Source organism: Sapajus apella, unplaced genomic scaffold (assembly GCF_009761245.1).
Source record: "Sapajus apella isolate SASKATOON/1434 unplaced genomic scaffold, GSC_monkey_1.0 scaffold50, whole genome shotgun sequence".
NCBI lineage: Eukaryota > Metazoa > Chordata > Mammalia > Primates > Cebidae > Sapajus > Sapajus apella.
This window is the reverse complement of record NW_022436990.1, coordinates 5,872,652-5,885,536: the sequence shown is the minus strand read 5'-3', so window position 1 is coordinate 5,885,536 and position 12,885 is coordinate 5,872,652. Positions and strand designations below refer to the sequence as shown.

Sequence of the window (12,885 nt, the reverse complement as noted above, 5' to 3'; positions counted from 1 at the left end):
GCACCTATAGCTACTGCAGTAATAGTGTGAATGCACAATACAGTCCACCCTACACAGTGCCATGTCTATATCCTATTGAAGCACTTGGATTACTGTTATTTGCTGTAGTGGACAGTGGTTGTTGCTAGCATCAATCTCCTCCCTCCTCCTACCTACCTAGGCCTCCGACTTCCCCCCAGTGTTGTTTAAGTAGGGTTGTTTCTCGAGGTGGATTATTGGCTTTTAAGCCAATTTGTATATGTCATTCCTAAGCCACAGGGATTCTTTTAGGGATGAGCCCATGACTCTGTCTGGGCCAATGACATATAAGGAGATATTTGCTGAGCATTTCTGGAAAGAAATGGTTCCTCTCTGGGAGAACCATGAGCCAGCTTCAGGAGGGTGCAGGCACTATGAAAAGCGGGGCAGAAAAATTAAAGGAAAATGGGTCCTGGCTGATATTGCCGAGCTACTGAAAAAACACTCAAATTTATCCCACTTTTTTTTTCATTTTTCAATTAAATAGATAATAAATATAGCCTTCATTATTTAAGGCAACATGGGTAAAGTTCTGTTTTTCTTGTACGCAAGAGAATTCTGATATATTTAAATGTTAGTTTTACTGCCTGTTCCTAACATTTACACACACGCACACACACACACACACACACACACACACACACACACACATACTTGGGGGGGAGAGAGAGAGAATTCCTTGAATTATCTTTTGTTCATATTTTTTAAATGTTCTACTTCCTGGTATCATGACTGATGTATATATAGCAACTATTGATAAATATACTGAATTCAATTAGTTTAGGGTGGAACATCTTCCATGGATGTAAAATAATAAACAGCGTACCACATTAACCAGAGCATGATTAGCCAAGATGGCTGCTATCATATTGCTGCCCCACTGATGAGAACAAAGTTCTCATTATATTTACCTTAAATATAAAATGTTTCAAGGTTAAAATGTTAATATATCCAATCAAGGACGATTTTTTAGTTTATCAAATAAAATTACAAAGATAACACGATCTTTTCTCCTGCTCACCCCACAATGAAGAATAATTTATGAATACCTTTTCTTTAGTATCCTTAACTCCAGTTTTTCTGGATTAGGATAATGAATAGACCTGAATGTTACCCAAGCTTCATTCATAAATATAAAGTAATATGGCAATTTTTAAAAGTTTCTGCCTAGTCTTTTCTTTCTCTGTGGGTGGTTTTCACAGCCATGATTATTTGTAAATGCAAAACTGTGTGTATAATAAATTGCAACTGCAATTGACTAACCTCAGAAGACTGACACGTGACTAATTACTCCCACAGGTGGCCAACTGCTTTGGCAATTAGCCCATTGTGGGCAAAATTCATTGCATGTAAGAAAGAGGCTTCCTTTTCAAAATATTCACACCTACTTTTTGGAGGATGAATGGAGGGGAGAGAACTTATAGGAAAAAAGTGAAGGGAGGATGAAGGGATAAGGGACAGATGGAAAAATTAATTATTTCTTTAACAAACCATTTAATCTGAATTTCTCCCCTACATGGTGGAATTCTACCCAAACACTCTCCCAGACCCCTAAAAAATCCTGAGTAGTAACTTAAAGAGGTATCAGGCCATCTAGTTAAACATTTAAAATAATTCTAAGGTCATCTGGCATGATCCCATGTTTTCTTTTTAGCTTATCATATACATTCTAGAAATGTTTGAGTGACATGGTAGCAATTTTAAAGACTCTATTTTAGCCCATTCCTCAGAGCATACAGCAAATAACATAAATGGGTCATGTCTGAATATACTTTTTAAGTTAATTATCTGTGGTTATGCAATGTCATTCATTAGCTTCCTATTCAAATGTTCCTAAGCCCTAACTAACATTGCCACATCACAGCAATGTGAACAAGCGTGGAGTTCAGACGTTAAAGATTTTTTTCCATGACAGACTTTAATCAAGAATTAGGCAAATTTTCTAAAGATCTAGATAGTCACCCTGTGATCAATCTCTGCTCACCAGAGGCAGGTATCTTGAAAGATAAGACTAGTAGCATAGCAACAATCAGACACAAAAAAGCGTCTTACACAACAGACTTGAAAATAATTGGATTCTTTATTGCCATCCAGCTAAGAAGACACCTATTAATATGAAAAAAATAAAATATTTGATATTGCCCAGTTTGATGAGAATAGGGAGATAAAAGCATTCATACTCTGTACTGAGAACAGAAATTGGAGGGAAGTTTAGAAGTATCTGCCAAAATGTAAAACCAAAGGTGTTTGGCCCATCAATTTCTCTTCTAGGGAATTAGCTTACAGATAAGCAAGTTTGTGCACACATACATATATACTTATATTAACATTCACATATATATATACACAAATACACATAATCACATGAAGACATGTACACAGATATACACACATGTGCATCTAGATGCATATTCCACATTGCAGGGTGTTCACTGAAGCAGTAGTGACTGGCTGAATAAACTATGGAATATAGGATACAGAATGAAGTAAAAAACTGGTGCCCAGGATACAAAATTTCAGTTGAATAGGAGGAATAAGTTCACAAAACCTATTGTACAACATGGTGGCTGAGGTTAATAGCAGTGCATTGTAGTTTTGAAAATTGCTAAGAGATTAAATTTGGGTGTGTGCTCTCATCATACCCAAAAAGAGTAAGTATGTGAAGTGATATGATATATATGTTAATTGGCTTAAATTGGCCATTCCACAATGTACATGTATTTGAAAACAACATGTTGTACATAATAAATACTAATTGTATCAATTAAAATAATATAAGCTCTATGAGAGTGGGAATTTTTCTGTTTTGATCACTGCTATATCACCATGATTTAGAATAGTGTTTATCACATATGTACTCAATAAATAGATGAATTTAAATAACTACACTATTTGGCCAGGCCTGGTGGCTCATGCCTGTAATCCTAGGACAGCGGGAGGCCAAGGAGGGCAGATCACTTGAGGTCAGGAGTTTGAGACCAGCCAGGCCAACATGGTGAAACCCTGTCTCTTACTAAAAATACAAACATTAGTCTGGAATGGTGGCACATCCCTGTAAACCTAGCTACTTGGGAGGCTGAGGCAGGAGAATCACTTGAACCTGGGAGGTGGAGGTGGAGGTTGCAATAAGCCTGGATTGTGTCACTGCACTCCAGCCTGGGTGACAGAGCAAGACTCCATCTCAACAAACTAACAAACAACAAACAAACAAATAAATACACTATTCAGTAAAAACAAACTGCAGAAAAAACACGAATAAAAAGTGTATAAATGCCTGGTGTGGTGGCTTACTTATTAATTCCAGCACAGTCTGACGCAGAAGGTTTGATTGCTTGAGCTCCGTATTTTGAGACAAGTCTGGGCAACACAGTAAGAACTTACCTCTACTAAAACATAAAAAAATTTGCCCCACGTTATGTGATACCCTGTCTCTCTCTCTCTCTCTTTATACACACACACACACACACACACACACACACACACACACCCCCACCCACCCTACCTTGTGACTATATATTTTCCCATATATATGTATATATCCCCATATATGTATATATTATTGTGTATAGATATCTCTTCCCATATATATATATGTATATATATACACACACACACACACATATATATATATATAAAGATTATATAAATCTTTATATGTATAAAGATTATACATATATAAAGATTACATATATATATGGGAATATATATATGGGGACATATATAACACCTTGACCAGGTGATCAAAATTAGCATAATAAATGAGACACATATGAACATCATAGACTTCTGGTTGTGTATATTCTAAAAGAACACATCGCTTATATATGTGATATTTCACCAAAGCACACATAATCAGTAGCTAACCAGGAAGAGTTAGCTTCCTGGTTAGACAAACCCAAAGTGAGAACTGTTCTATTAAACTGTTCAAAAATGTCAGCATTATAAATAATAACAAAAGGCTGAAGAACAGTTCCAGATTAACAGGGACTAATTGAAATATTCTAACTAAAGGCTAGACATGACTCCAGACTGTAGCAGGTGCAGAGAGGAAAAAAATACTATAAAGTACATTATTGGGTCAATCTTATAAAATTATTGCATCAATGACAAATGTATTGACTTTTAATTGAAGTTGATAACTGAATTGTGGTTATAAATAGTCTTTAAGTATACTGTTTTTGTCCCTGATCTTTGAGATTTTCATTATTATATGCCTTGGGGTAGTCTTATTTGGGCTGAAACTGTTTGGTATTCTTTTACTTTCTTGGACCTGGTTATTTATATATTTCTCTAGGTTTGGAAAGTTCTCTGTTATTATTTCTTTGAATAAACTGTCTACCCTGATCTCTTTTTCCTACATCCCCTTTAAGGTCAATCATTCTTAGATTTGTCATTTTGAAGCTATTTTCTAGATCTTGTAAACTATTCCTTTTCATTCTTTTTTTTTCTCCTCTGTGTATTTTCAACTAGCCAGCCTTTAAGTTTAGTAATTCTTTTTTTCTCCTTGATCAATTCTGTTGTTGAAGCACTCTGATGTATTTTTCAGTTGGTCAACTGAATTTTTTTCAGCTCCAGGATTTCTGTTGATTTTTTTAAATGATATCAATCTGTCTTAGATTTCTCTGATAGAATTTCGAATTCCTTCTCTGTGTTATCTTGCAGTTGGTTGACTTTCCTCAAAACAGTTATTTTGAATTCTCTGTCTGAGAGGTCTCCTATCTCTGTCACCTCAGAATTGGTCACTGGTGGCTTATTTGGTCTGTCTGGTGAAGTCATATTTTCCTGAATGTTCTTGATGCCTCTGGAGGTTTGTCGATGTCTGGGCACTGAAGAATTAAGTATTTACTCCAGTCGTTGCAGTCTGCCCTTGTTTGTACCTGTCATTCAGAGGGCTGATTTTTTTTTTTTTTTGGTTCTTATGAAAGTGCTTTTTTTTAATTTTTATTTTTATTTAGTTTTAGTTTTTTGGGTTTTTTTGAGACAAGGTCTCTGTTGCCCAGGCTGGAGTGCAGTGGCACTATCTTGGCTCATTGCTTGCAACCTCCACCTCCTGGGTTCAAGCAATTCTCCTGCCTCAGCCACCCGAGTAGCTGAAATTACTGGTGTGCACCACCATGTCCAGCTAATTTTTGCATTTTTAGTAGACACAGCGTTTCGCTTTGTTGCCCAAGCTGGTCTTAAACTCCTGAGCTCAAGTGATCTGCCTGCCTTGGCCTCTCAAAGTGCTGGGATTACAAACGTGATCCACTGCACCTGGCTGAAAATATTTTCTTGCATTAAGAGTTGTTCAATTTGATGTTCCTGGGGAGGTAGACAATTGTTGAAGGGTTCTATTTGGCCATCATGTTCTGCCTCATAAATATCCTTATTCTTAGGAAAAACACACTGAAATATTTAGGAGTCAAGGGCCACAATATTTGCAACTTATTCTCAAATGATTCAGACAAAAACAATATCAGCCTGGGCACGGTGGCTCACACCTATAATCCCTGCACTTTGGGAGGCTAAGGCAGGTGGATCACCTGAGGTCAGGAGTGTGAGACCAGCCTGGCCAACATGGCAAAACCCCATCTCTACTAAAAATACAAAAAATTACCCAGGTGTAGTGGCAGGCACCTGTAATCCCAGCTATTCAGGAGGCTGAGGCAGGAGAATTGCTTGATCCCGAGAGGCAGAGGTTGCAGTGATCTGAGATCATGCCATTGCACTCCAGCCTGGGCAACAAGAGTGAAATTTGTCTGGAAAAGAAAAAAAAACAATCAATCAATCAATAGATGGATGGACAGATAGATAGCTACAGAGAAGAAATGATAAAGCGAATGGGGCAAAATGTCAACAGCAGTGAATCTAGGTAAAGGTTCTTTTTACAATTATTACAACTTTCTTGTAAGCTTCAATGTTTTTCCAAATAACTTTTTTTTTTAAAGAAACATATGCAATTTCAGGAAGTATATAGCAAAAAGAGTTCACGGTATTTACCACTAGGGAATGGGGATAGAGGGTTTTTGGCAGGTGGAGACAGGGTAAGATTGTTGGGAGGGAGAGGGACTTAGCTTTCATCTAATGTCTTTATCTACTGTCACAATTAGCCTGAGCTAAGTTTGTAATTAGAATGCCTAATTAATTCTAAAACAGCAGTGTATAGAGCCCTAGAAAGTATAGCCTTTGGAGACAGACAGATCCTGGCTGAAATCCTGTCAATTCCCACTTTACTCAGGGTGTGACCTTGACAAAGCCAAGTAATTTCCTTGAGTGTGGAATTCCTTACAAGATCTGGTTTCTAGTCCCAGCCCTGCCACTAACTCACTGGGAAATGTTAGGCAGGATATTTCAACTCTCTGGGTCTAAAGTCTTTTAAGAGTCTACAAAATAAGTTAATCATGATTTCTTTCCAAGCTGATTTTTGCTATAAAAGAAGTTTGGTTTTCCAGGATATTATCGGCTTTAACAGGAAGAGTTCTTCTTAATTGTATCATTCACATGAAGAAAAGATGGTTTGCTATTTTCTGGGCTGATGACTATTACCTAATTGATCCTCCTAGTAGGAGACAAAGCCTCATTCTGTCACCCAGGCTGGAGTGCAATGGCACAATCTTGGCTCACTGCAACCTCCTCCTCCTGGGTTCAAGCAATTCTCCTGTCTCAGCCTCTGTAGTAGCTCTTATTACAAGTGCACACCATCAACCTGGGTAATTTTTATATTTTTAGTAGAGATGGGGTTTTGCCATGTTGACCAGGCTGGTCTCGAACTCCTAACCTCAAGTGATCCACCTGTCTTGCTCTCTCAAAGTGCTGGGATTACAGGTGTAATCCACCATGCCCAGATGGACTTAAAATATTTTAAACCTCTGGAATTGAGACTGCATTGATTTGTAATAATTTGGGCTTCCCCAAAGTCAGGGGCCAAAAGCGTATTAATATCCTTTCCTTGCACCTTCTCCTCCACCTTCCCCAGGGAGCATTTCTCAGCCTATTCTTTGCGTGTCTACTTAAAACACTTCCGTGGCAACCATCAGAAAATTTCTAACCAAGGAGGGCCCTGTTCTCACATCTCTTTCTCCTTAACATTTAAACCCGGCTTTGCTGGAAGAAAATTTAATCCATATGCTTGAGTAATTTATAGTTAACACATCAAAATATTCAGTTGTAACAGTCATTTGTTGTCTCAATAATCCTCCTTGGTCTTTTTAAGGGCTTTTGTTGTTAGTAGTCTCAATTTAGTAGTCAAAAATGGAATTTGAACTCCAGAAGGATAGTTCCTCATCCTTATTATTTCTCACTCATTCTGGTAGACCCTGCCAGGACATTCCCTCATTCCCCATGTTAGGTAAGAAAGTCTTTGTTCTAATACACATTTACTTTCTTTTATTTATAGGATAAGAATGTTAGTTACTATTTACAGTGCACCAACATGGCAGGCTTTGTGCTGGGAACTTTAGATGTATCTTCAACCTTCGCATTGAGTAGGGTAAGCATAATATTTTCCTTCTTTTCCAGGTTCAGAACCTGAAGGTCTGAGAGAGTAAGTGATTTTCCTAAATCCATATGGGTGGTAAGAGCCTAGGTGTTACTAACTCCAAACACTGCACTTACTCTTTATATATGAAATTTAAAAACAAATGGCACTCCGACTTCCACAGCTGGAGGCCTTGCTAGCAGGTCCTCACACCCTCGTTTCCCTGGCAATTTCTATTCATTCCAGCTCAAATGCCACCACTTCTATGTTTTTTTGTTTTGTTTCTCTGCAATGGAGTCTCACTCTGTTGCCCAGGCTGGAGTAAAATGGCACGATCTCAGCTCACTGCGACCTCCACCTCCCATGTTCAAGAGATTCTCCTGCCTCAACCTCCCGAGTAGCTTGGACTACAGCCGTGTGCCACCACACCTGGCTAATTTTTGTATTTTTAGGAGAGACAGGGTTTCACCATGTTGGCCAGGCTAGTCTTGAATTCCCGACCTCAAATATTCCCCTGTCTCAGCCTCCCAAAGTGCTGGGATTACAGGGTGAGCCACCATGCCCGGCCACCACCACCTCTATGAAGGCTTCCTTCTTTGCTGTCTTACACATCCTTCTTTGTTCCACTTATCACGCTTCAATATAATTATGTTTTCATGTACATTCTCCTTTTAAACTATGAGCTTTTGTGTTTGGGATTATTCTTACCCATCTAGATGAGTAAGAATAAGAATTAGTAAGAATTCTTACTCATCTAGATCTAACCTAAATTAGATCCTTAGTTGAAGTATCTCAACTGGAATATCTCTGACTTAAGATTGAGGTAGAGACGTCATTCATTGGTTCAGTCCAATTAATCTAGGCACTAGGAACATGACAAGTTAAAACAAGCAGATCACTTCCCAAACCCAGCACCATTCAAGTTTAGAGCCAAGTTCTCCACTCCCTATGGACTACATCTAGATATCCTCTTCAAAGGACGGATCAGTAGAGAACGGCTAATATGTGGGGACAGCAAAATGCACTGGGTCAAGTGGGTGATTCTGGAGTCAGTTTACCTGCCTGGGCAATTTACTTAACCTCAGTTTCCACATGAATTGAATTAGGAAAATAATACCTATTATTGGGTGACTGGGATGTTGTAGAACACAATTTATATTGCAGACATTACCTGTAAGCTTAGAATAGTGCCTGAAACTTAGGGTTCAATAAATATTAGCCATTGTTATCATTCTCTGTCTCACCCAGTCCATTTTTTCCTCTTTGGCTGACCACTCACTTACTTAGCAATTGTAAACTAAGAAATTAAATAACATAATCTAATATGATGATTTCAGAGATACACTATCTTTCTAAAAGCCTTTTATTGTGTATCGAAAAATAATGTATTAATCCAAGTTTAAAATGCAGGCCAAACAGGTATAATAATTTTTAACTTTGTATTTATTTATTTATTTATTTATTTGAGACACGGTTTCGCTCTTGTTACCCAGGCTGGAATACAATGGCACAATCTTGGCTCACTGCAACTTTCACCTTCTGGGTTCAAGTGATTCTCCTGCCTCAGCCCCCCGAGTAGCTGGGATTACAGGCATGTGCCACCACAACTGGTTAATTTTTGTATTTTTAGTAGGGATAGGGTTTCACAATGTTGGCCAGGATGGTCTCCATCTCCTGACCTTGTGATCCATCTGCCTCAGCCTCCCAAAGTGCTGGGATTACAGGTGTGAGGCACCATACCTGACCAGGTGTAATAATTTTTATACAAAACACAATTATTAGTTGAGAAGTTGCTCTCTCACTTCTGTAATTTCTCCCAACACAGATATATCTCTTCTTTTTCACCTCTAAAATTTCCATCCACTACACATAGTCTATCTTTTTCTTTCTCCTTTTGAGACAGTCTTGCTCTGTTGCTCAGGCTGGAGTGCAATGGCACAATCTCGGCTCCCTGCAGCCTTCTCCTCCTGGGTTCAAGCAATTCTTCCACCTCAGGCTCTCAAGTAGCTGGGATTACAGGCATGCACCACCCCAAGGCTAAGTTTTGTATTTTTAATAGAGATGGGTTTTGCCATGTTAGCCAGACTGGTCTCGAACTCCTGACTTCAAGTGATCTGCCCACTTTGGAAATGTTAAGAAGGGTAGTAGTTTGACTACCCAAAACATTGAAAAATGATCTAATAAAAAATTCAGAACTGAATGCTCCTATTTTAACCAAATTTGATACAGGCTGGGATTACTGATGTGAGCCACTGCACCCAGCCTATCTTTTTATTTATATGTTTCTTTTTTTCTTCTTCTAAGTCAGCTTGTGTGACTCTGTGAGCACACAAAAGTTTATGAAGCCAAGGTCATAAACTCACTCCCTTTGCAAGTCAGCCTATTCCGTGTTTGATAGCTGTGAGATATACTCCTAATCTTAGCCAATGTTGCTAATGAAAATCATTTATCACAAGAAATTCCAGTGAGTGAAGACACTTTAAAAATTCAGATATTTTTTATAGTGTAATATCCAGATCAATGAAAAATTTTCATGTACGAAGACGTGTCATATTAATTGTTAAAAATTTGATAAAACTAAATGTTCAGTAATACAATAGGGTATAACAAACTTTATAGTCATACAACAAATTTTAAATGATGGTTTGTAAAGATTTTTAAGTGAAATTACAATATAATGACAACTTTCTATAAAGCAGAATATAGAACCATATATATGTCATGCATTTAAACACATTTAGACAAAAGCCCATATATGTATAGAAAATACAATAAAAAATGCACTAAAATATTAACATTCTAGTTGTCGTTATCTCTATGTAATTAAATGAATTATGGGTGACTTTTATTTTCTTCTTGATAAAGAAGACTGTACCAGTTCTGACTTTTATTGACTGTGTTAAATGCATTTTGTGAATCCCCTCATGTTTCAGTTGAAGAAAATGAGAATACACATTTCACAAGTATTACGATGCATCACATGAGATAAGGAACATAAAAATAATTAACAAATTTTAATGTAATGCTTAAATATTCAATTATTGGAAAACTGTATTATATGTATAAGTTACAGCAGTTAGGACTGGAAATTGTGGTTATTTAAAAGATGTAAAAAACTTGTAACAACGGCCAGGCATGGTGGTTCATGCCTATAATCCCAACACTTTGGAAGGCCAAGGCGGGCAGATCACTTCAAATCAGGAGGTCGAGACCAGCCTGGCCAACATGATGAAACTCTATCTCTACTAAAAGTATAATAAGCTAGATATGGTGGCACATGTTTGTAATCTGAGCTACACGGGAGGCTGAGGCAGGAGAATCACTTGAGCCCGGCAGGTAGTGGTTTCAGTGAGCTAAGATCACACCAATGCACTCTAGCCTAGGCAACAGAAAGAAACCCTGTCTCAAAAAAAAAAAAAAAAAAGTAGCAAGTGTTTATGTCTGTCTTCTGAGACTTTTCCTAGTCCCTTAGGTTTCCCTGTTCCTTTACCTCTCCTAGCTGTTGCACTATTATTGGAAAGGCTCAGAAAATGTTAAGAAGGGTGGTAGTTTGACTACCCAAAACATAGAAAAAGGATCAACTAAGAAATTCAGAACTGAATGCTCCTATTTTAACCAAATTTGTCAGCTTTCAGAAACACTAGTGTGCTCTCAGAAAGCAGTTAGTCAAAGTTGGCTGAGCATGGTGGCTCACTCCTGTAATCGCAGCACCTTGGGAGGCTGATACAGGAGGATCACTTGAGGTCAGGCATTCGAGACCAGCCTGGCCAACATGGTGAAACACCATTTCTACTAAAAATACAAAATTAGCAGGATGTGGTGGTGGGTGCCTATAATTCCAGCTACTCGGGAGACTGAGGCAGGAGAATTACTTGAACCTAGGAGGTGGAGGTTGCAGTGAGCCAAGATCACACCACTGCACTCCAGCCTGGGCAACAAGAGCAAAACTCCATCTCAAACAAACAAACAAACAAAAAAGAAAGTAGTTAGTCAAAGTCAACCATACTATTTAATAATTAATATAGTATCAATTCTAGCAATACTTATGACTAGGGGATAAAGAAAACTGAAAGCTCTTATAGGTAAAATAGAATATCCACATTGGCTGGAATGCATGTTTAAAGTGCTATGGGAAATATTATACTGCAAGTAATAAATATTTTATCTCACCTTCACTGAAATCAACAAGAAAAGGAATAAGCAGAGAAGAGACTTGCATATCTCTTCCTCTACCAAAGGGTAAGAGACTTAGAATTATGCTAAATTATGTACAGCTGAGGTTTCTGATACCTGGCTTCCAAACTGGGCCTGATCTCCTAACTTACTAAGAAATTCTAAATGCCACAGGAGCGTCTATCAGGGGTTTAAGCAATATTCCATATAGCATAACCTGGTTTTAGTTTCAGAATAAAAATAGTCATCATGGAACAACTACATGCTTTCAGCTTTGTATAAATATTACTTCATTGAACTCTTTTAATAAGCAGGTATCATTTTTCTATATTTTGCAAATGAAGAAATTAAGGACAAGAGAAATTAAGTAACTTCTCTAACATTCCAGAGCTCAAAGCAGGCTAAGCAGGTGTTCAAATTCTTCCAAGATCCATGTTCTTTCTACCACGTTCTTCTTTCACTGCCACTTCAAATCTAAAGCCTTCTTTTCTTGCTGTCTAGACAACCAACCGGGATCTTCATGCTAATCTGACTACCGAAAAAAAAATCCCAAGCCTCAACTGTGCATCATTATCATGGCACGCAACAGACAACATCCACTCACTTCTACCTGCCTCTTAGGATGAGCTTCGTACTGAATCATGTCACTCATTCAGTCATAAAACATTTTCCAAGTACCTGCTGTTTGCCAGAATTTTCTAAAGATACTTGTTACCCACTCATATCCTTTACAACACAAGTTGGAAGTCATCTTAACCCAAATCTGTAGAGAGCACATGCAGAGAGAAGGACCGTTTCTGTGCTTTCCACAGCTCATGGACCACTCTCACTGCCCTCCCACCATACTCCTTCCTCTTCAGAAATGGACACCAATGGGAATTCTGAAATTCTGCTACCAAAATTGGGAGTTTAATTCTGCTACCAAATCAGATCACTAACATATTATTTACTTTACTAGAAATGGACATAAAAATAAGTAACCTCATCAATAGTATTAGTGTCCTTACAATAAGTGCTCAAGGGAGCTTTTTCACCCCTTCCATCTGAGGATGCAGCAAGAAGGTATCATCCATGAAATGGAGGGCTAGCTCCCATCAGACATAGAATCTGATGGCACCTTGATCTTGGCCTTCTCAGCCTCCAGAATTGAGCAAGAAATATTTGTGGTTTATAAATTCTCTGGTCTAAGGTATTTTGTTATAACAGCATGAACCAACTAAGGGAAATAAAACTAAGAT

The 12,885-nt window shown here is 38.0% G+C and overlaps 1 protein-coding gene across 2 annotated transcripts in view; it reads right to left on the bottom strand.

Moving 5' to 3' along the window:
• Positions 1 to 12,885, bottom strand: part of SLC25A21 (solute carrier family 25 member 21) — a 503,455-nt gene that overhangs the window by 420,105 nt on the left and 70,465 nt on the right. The gene's annotated exons all lie outside the window — the stretch shown is intronic.